Source organism: Miniopterus natalensis, chromosome 4 (genome assembly GCF_054644295.1).
Source record: "Miniopterus natalensis isolate mMinNat1 chromosome 4, mMinNat1.hap1, whole genome shotgun sequence".
NCBI classification, from domain to species: domain Eukaryota; kingdom Metazoa; phylum Chordata; class Mammalia; order Chiroptera; family Miniopteridae; genus Miniopterus; species Miniopterus natalensis.
Window position 1 is genome coordinate 16564680 of NC_142084.1, and position 6760 is coordinate 16571439.

The 6760-nt window shown below is 48.7% G+C and overlaps 1 long non-coding RNA gene across 1 annotated transcript in view; it reads right to left on the minus strand.

The window, feature by feature from the left end:
• The window catches only part of LOC148093201 (uncharacterized), a 41279-nt gene extending 34783 nt beyond the window's left edge, over window positions 1–6496 (minus strand). The window contains exon 1 of the long non-coding RNA XR_015714388.1: window positions 6417–6496. This is a non-coding gene — a long non-coding RNA (uncharacterized LOC148093201). The remainder of the gene's footprint in view (window positions 1–6416) is intronic.
• Between the last annotated feature and the right edge of the window lie 264 nt (window positions 6497–6760).

Consider the following 6760-nt stretch of genomic DNA (forward strand, 5'->3'; position numbering starts at 1 on the left):
TTTTTAAGTGAAACTTCAAATAAATAAATAAAAGCACCCTATTCTTTGAACCAGCAATTTCACCTTTAGAAATTTATCCTACAAATATATACTACAGCTAGGATGCCAAAACCTCCCAATTTTATACACATAATTTTATACCACACACACATTTACTGCCGTGTTGGTTTATAATAGCTATATAGCATACATATTATATATATAAGACATGCATATACATGTACATATTTATGATATATTACACCCTAAAGGCCCTCAATATGGAAATGATTAAACAAACCGTGGAATTTCCAAACGATGGAACTATTATTTGATCCTTAAGAAGAACGAGGCAGAATTACATGTGCTGATGTGGAAAAGTGTCAACACAGTTAAAAAAGCAAATTGCAACACAGAGCATTCTACTGTCCCATTTGGGTTTAAAGAGTACAGTTCTATATCTAGACCTGAATAGATTCCAGTTATACTAATATAATTTTTCATTAAACTGTACTTTTGTTATATATATTTTCTATACATATTTAACAATTAAAGTTAAAACTCCTGCTAATCATTTTCGAGTGAAGTCTGCCACATGATTTTTAGGAGGAAAAAAATCCATTTCTTAACTCATTGAGCAGAAAAGCCATGCTTTTAGATGCTTCCAACAACCATTCAACTACCACTGAGAACACAGTTTGTTCCCCCTGGAAAAACCCAGCTCAGGGCAGGATCCACAGTTGCAAATAGTCCCATGGGTTCCAGGCCAACCTAATCAAGGACCGCTTTTCCAGCCTTTGTTAGTCACCTACGGTCCTCTGCAGAAGCCAGAGGACTGCCTGGACACAGGACTCCTGATTCTGCTTCTGCCTTCAGCTTCTAGAAGGACTCCTGAGGGTGGACCTCAGTCCCTTGTCTGCCAGCTGACAATGCCAGCAAATCCTGACCACAGTCCCCTCCAGTTTCATCCAATGACTCAGATCAGGGACTCTGGACAGTACCCTACCAGCGCTATCGGAAAGCAGTAGGGAAGTCAAGGTTGGCTCCTCCTCAGAAGAAAAGGCTGGGTACCTATGAACTACATCTAGTAACTGGGACACAGAGGACAGCACTGCTAACTCTGGAACTTCAAATAGCCAGCCCTCAAAGTGACAATCGGGAGAAAATGAGGCCCAGTGAGAGGGAGGGTTGAGAGAGAAAGCAGCGGTGAACAGAAGGGAAAGGAAAAGGAAAGAAAGCTGTTAACACAGAAAGTGAGGTGGGGAAATGAAAGAATAGGTTAGAGCATGGAGAGAGAGAGAAAGGGATCAACTCTGCCCCCTGCCAAGTTGAGAGGACACATTAGAAGGGGGACTGGCCCATCCCTCCCAACAAGCCTGATAAGGCTACTTCCCAGGCCAGGTCCCCCACCAGCACAGCCCCTGAAAGACTGTCTCTGCCAGACTGCCCCCCACCGCCCCAGCATTAGATTTAGGCTTTGTGGGAAAGTTGAAATCTTGATGGCTTAGAAAGAGGCCCTAGAGCTGAATGTGCTGGTAATTTAACTACGCACTCCGGGTTCCTGAGGGACACCAACCAGCCCTGGCTTTGCTCCACCATTAAAGCTTGCCCTTCTGACCCTTGGAGGAAGCAGGCTCAGCCAGCCCCGTGGGGTGGCTCTTAATGCAGCTCACTCTCCCCTCCTTTCTTTGCTTCATTTTCATAGGATTTTTAAAGGAATAGGCGTTATGGACAGCAAAGGTTAGAAAACACAAATGCTGGATGGTATCTTCAGATTTCCTGTCATTAGTAACACCCACAAAGAGCTACTATACATATGGAAGAGAAGGGGCTCAAAGTATAGGGTGCTGAGGGGTTAAAAAAAATTGCATCCACCCTGAACTGAAACCTGAGTTTTCCAAGAGCACGCATGCACAGGAAGAACAATACACTGCAGCACCAATGAAGTCACACCCCTGGTGAAGGGCCTGGAACTCATTCTCAAGGTGGCTGCAGCTATTCGGGGTCTTTTTTGGTTCCATATAAATTTTCGAATGTTTGTTCTAGCTCTGTGAAATATGCTGTTGGTATTTTAATAGGAATTGCATTGAATTTATAAATTGCTTTGGGTAGTATGAAGGGCCTGGAACTTAAATAGCACAGTCTCACCACCACTCAGGCCTCCTTTTGGCAAATTTCATATAAAAACACCAGTGGTTTCACACTGACTGCACTTATTTCTTTTTAACTCCTAGATTCTTCACTCTGCTGTCTTCCTGGTATCACAGAGCCACATGGAGTTTCAGAAGATGGGATTTAAAGGGCCTCCTCTGAAGGTCTGCCTACCCCAAACCATCTCTACCATCTGCCTATGGACCTCTGAAAAAATACAGTTAGTGAGTCATTCTTTGGCTGAAGGCAGTACTTACCCTCCCCAAATGACCCTGCCCCAGGTCCTGACACTGAAAGCTGACCCGCAAAGTGCTGCGGGCAGCGCTGGAAATTTAACGTGGCAGATGTCTAGCACCATTTCCCAGGGATTCCTCTCCCCACAAACCTTTGCAGCTCAATGGTTCCCCATCCCTACCCTTCTTTGAACACTGAGTACACAGTCAGATAATTTTTAATAATAATGCATTTTCTGGGCCAATTCTCTTGGGACTAACTAAGGATTCTTTAGCATAAATCATCAGAGAACTAATGATAGGCACCTGTGAAGGCACTACTCCCCGGTGAGGGTAAATCAAATCCTCCTCCTGCCATAACTACCAACACTCCCTCAAACCTTTTAATTGAGAGGGTTCAGATAAATATATACCATCCCTTGTTTTCCTCGGTCATACCACAGGCTTGCTGTCCACGGAGACTGTATTCAAACCATATGCCTCCTTTGCTTGAGGCCTAACTCAGTTCAAATATTCCACATATGTCTCCTAAAAACTATAAAAAAAAGAAGTAATTCCAAGCTCACTTCCTTTTGAAGAGCACTTGTATATAGTGCCCAAAGCACTGTAAACCTTTTTGGCTGGAGGGTCATGCTCAATTCCCTCTCTTCTCTACTGCTGTGTTTTAACTGCCGACTCCCATTTTATAGCCAAGCCAATTAGTAGCGTTGGCCAAGCATGGGGAGCTTGAAGGTCTGGAACAGGGCACTCAGCTCAGTCTGAGACAAACAAGAAGCCTCTCCTGGCAGAATTTCGCTCAAGTGAGAACTGTGCCTAGCCAACAAATGTCTCAAGTCTAAGAGGTGGATATAACAGTTCTGTGCTGTCCCTGGGAACATCAGCAAGCACCTGAATCTCTATTTGACTGAGCAGTAGGACTGGTATACTGACACAGGATAGGGGAATTTTTAAAAATGACTATTTCACTCTTTCAATTTAGTAAGCTTTATTACCCCCTTCTGTCTCTGGTGAGCTTAATAACAAACTCCTTCAGGGTTGAAAGGGTGTAGGGTCTAAAGCCCCACACCTGCTAGGTTATTGACTTACTCCAGGCACTCTGAAAGAGTTGGAAAAAGAGTAGGGGAAAAAATCTGAACTGATTTACATGTGAAATGCAAACATACACTTACCCTCAGGCCTGCAGATTTGATTGCTAACCACGCCTAAACACTCCAGGAAAAAACAACAACAAAAAAGCCTTAGGGTTTGAAGGAGGATTTTACCAAAATTTAGAATGTCCATCTCTTTTTTATTTTACTACATCTCAAAATCTACCATTCACCCAAGAATTAAAATATTGGCTTTGGATGAGCTTAAATTTCATATAAGCCTCTCATTAATTCTCCATGGTACCTCTGTGAAGGGAGTACTGACTCTTATCCTGTTTCAAGGTCGAGGAATGTTTCAATGCCAAGAAAGGAGGGCCCTGCCCAAGACCTTGGGTGACAAAGGTGCAGGCTCAGAATGCTCTGAGGGTCTCCGACCCTTACCCTAGTCCTGCCTCTCACCTGGGCCCAGTTCATTCCCCTTAAGGGAGGGCATTTCAGACTCCTGACTGAATACCCAGCCCCAGTGAGCAGTGTTTAGGGAAACACTTTTTTTTCCTGACAATGAAGTCTTAAATTCTCTACCACTGGGAAAACTTGCGGAGGTGGCAGGGGTGAATGAAAGCGGAAAATTCCCCAAAACTCTTGGCCTACTTAACCACCCTGGCAGCACGTCTCGGAGTGTTGCGGGAAAGGGGGGGCGGACTATTTCTTTCAAAAGGAAGCATGATTAGTTCGCCAGTTCAAATACTTCCAAAGAGATTTAGAAAATGGTTAACAATTTTTGTTTTTAAGTGGCAAAGAAATTTAATATCCAGTGATTCTTAATATTATGAGGCTCCTGCAAAGCCCCTTAAAAATCACTATTATAACAAGGGAGGGGGTGGGGACTCATCAGGTAATTAGTAATATATGGTAAACATTATTCAGGTGACTTCTTTTACAGAGAATGACTTCACTGATCTGACTGGAAGCTCACTGGAAGTTCTCTTCCCAGGTGCCACCACTCTGAATTTGCCCTCCCTTGAGTGGTGGCAGGTTTCTGTTTATACACAAACCAGCTGCAGCCACCTTCCCAAGTTCTCAGCAATTCCCTAAACTGCCTTTTACTGTACAAGGTCCCTGGAGGTCCAATTTTGTTTTCTGGAGTCAAACAAATAGAAAACAAATTGGTGGGAAGGTTCAGTCATTTCACCTACCCCTAAATAACAGAAGTTCCTAGGGCTCAACATAAAATGGACATTGCTACATCTTTTTGAGTAACAAAATCAGTAAATTACAGAGTTGGGAAAAACCATAAATCACCAAATCATTTCTCTTCAGTAATCAAAATATTTTCTCCCCGTTTCTCAGGAAATTTACAAAATGGTCAATTAACGCTTAAGCAATCTGATGCTGGGAAGCCACAATCTGAGGGGAACAAGTAGAAAATGGGAATTCTTTGTTCAACAATTCACAAGGAACATGGCGGTCCCTTCAGCTCCCCCAACCCCCATACTCAACGTTTTGGGCACTGATTATCCTTTAATAACCCCCCCCCATTAAATCTCCTACCAGTCACTAGGGGTTCCGGTTTCAGCCTGGGGGACAAGAGGTGTTTGTAAGACAGTTTGAAACCTTTGAAGGACAAGTGCTGTGGACAATCCAACTACTGCACATGTACAGGGTGGAGCAAAAGGTTTACACTTGCTCATATGGAAAATACAATAACTGATAAACAATAATACATGAATCAATGCTGTGTTTTGAGTACTCACAACTGTAAACCTCCCTTCGCCCCACCCTGTAGGGGGGCGCAAAGCTCTCAGGTGGTTATTAAATCTGGCCAAATGAGATACGAAAATGAACTGCAGTGGGTGCTTCCTTTCTCTCATAAGAAGGATTTTTGTTTTAATCTGCTAACAATGGCTGGGGTGCAGGGCACCTGTCTGTTATAAATATTTCATAAACAGGGTTCGCAGAATCCCATCACACCAGAGTTCCAGGTGGTGTCACCTCTTTCCCAGGTTGTCCCAACAGCCTCCTCAGTGTCTCCCCATCCCAGTGATCCTCTAACCCCAATCCAGCCGACGCTTCAGTGACTCCCACAGAACACAAACCCTCAGCTGGGCGCTCAAGTTTTCCTAATCGGCCCTAACCTAATTCTCCAAACTTTTTCCCCCACACAAAGCCCAGTACTTGGTCCAGTGAGTCACCGAATCGTCTTTCCCTTTCCTCCAGCGCAAGTACTGCGGTCTCTTCCCGAGGTCTCCTTTCTCGCTCCCTCTACTCTTCCAGTCCCCCACGGGGTTGGAGGGACAGCCCCCACCGCGCAGGGCTCCGCTCAGATTTCACCCCCTCACCCAACAGGTCTCCCCAGGTCCCAGTCCACCGCCCCCAACCGTCAGGATTCCTCCCCAGCGCAGCACCTGGTCTGACCACCCTCGGCCCGGCTCCCACTCGCGGGGCTCCGGAGAAGCCTCCCGCCCCCCGCAGGCCCGGCTCAGGGCACCCAGCAGGTCCCCGGCAGCGCCCCAGAAATCGCAGCCCGAGGCAAAGAGATGCAGAAGCCTCCCGGAGACGCCCCCCGAGACGGGGTATGGCGAGTGCAGCTCCGAGCCCGCCGACTCCTCCAACCGCGAGACCACTAAACCGCGGCCCCGGAGGCCGGGCGGGCGGCGCGGGATCCCCCCTGCCCCGGCCAGCGGCGCGGCGACCGGGAGCCCGAGGAACGGCCGGGGTGTGAGGGTGCGTGTGGAGGGAGACACGGGTGGGCAGCGGGCAGGCTGTTACCGTTCGCCGGGACTCCCACCCCTCTCCGGGGGCTGCGCGCGCCGGAGCCGGAGCCGGCCCACCCCGCCCCGGTGCCCGCCGCTCTCGGGGAGCCCCTCTGGGGAGCTCGGGGATGCGCACAACCCGCCCGCGCCTCACCCCCTCCCTGGTCCCAGCTCGGCCCGGCCCGGCCCGGGGCCGCCTCGCCTCGCCTCACCTCTCAGTCAGCGGGCTTGGCACCGGCTAGGTCGGGAACTGACCGGACTCGGCGACACCACACAAATAGCGCAGCCCCAGCCTCACGCGCAGTGAGCGGCAGCGGCGCGCCTGACGTCACCGCAGTCCCGCCTCCCCGAGCTGCGAGTCACCTGATCACCCTGGCAACGCGCGCGGGGCGTGGCGAGGGGCGGTGTCACAGTGCGGGCCCCGCCCCCAGCCTGGGGCCATAGGGCTCCGGGGCAACGCCACCCAGCGCTGAGCGCCGGGACTGGAGATCCGCTGCGGCCTCAGCGCTCCGGCCTCCGCGCCGGGCTGGGCGCCCAGACGCCAATAGGCTCTCCC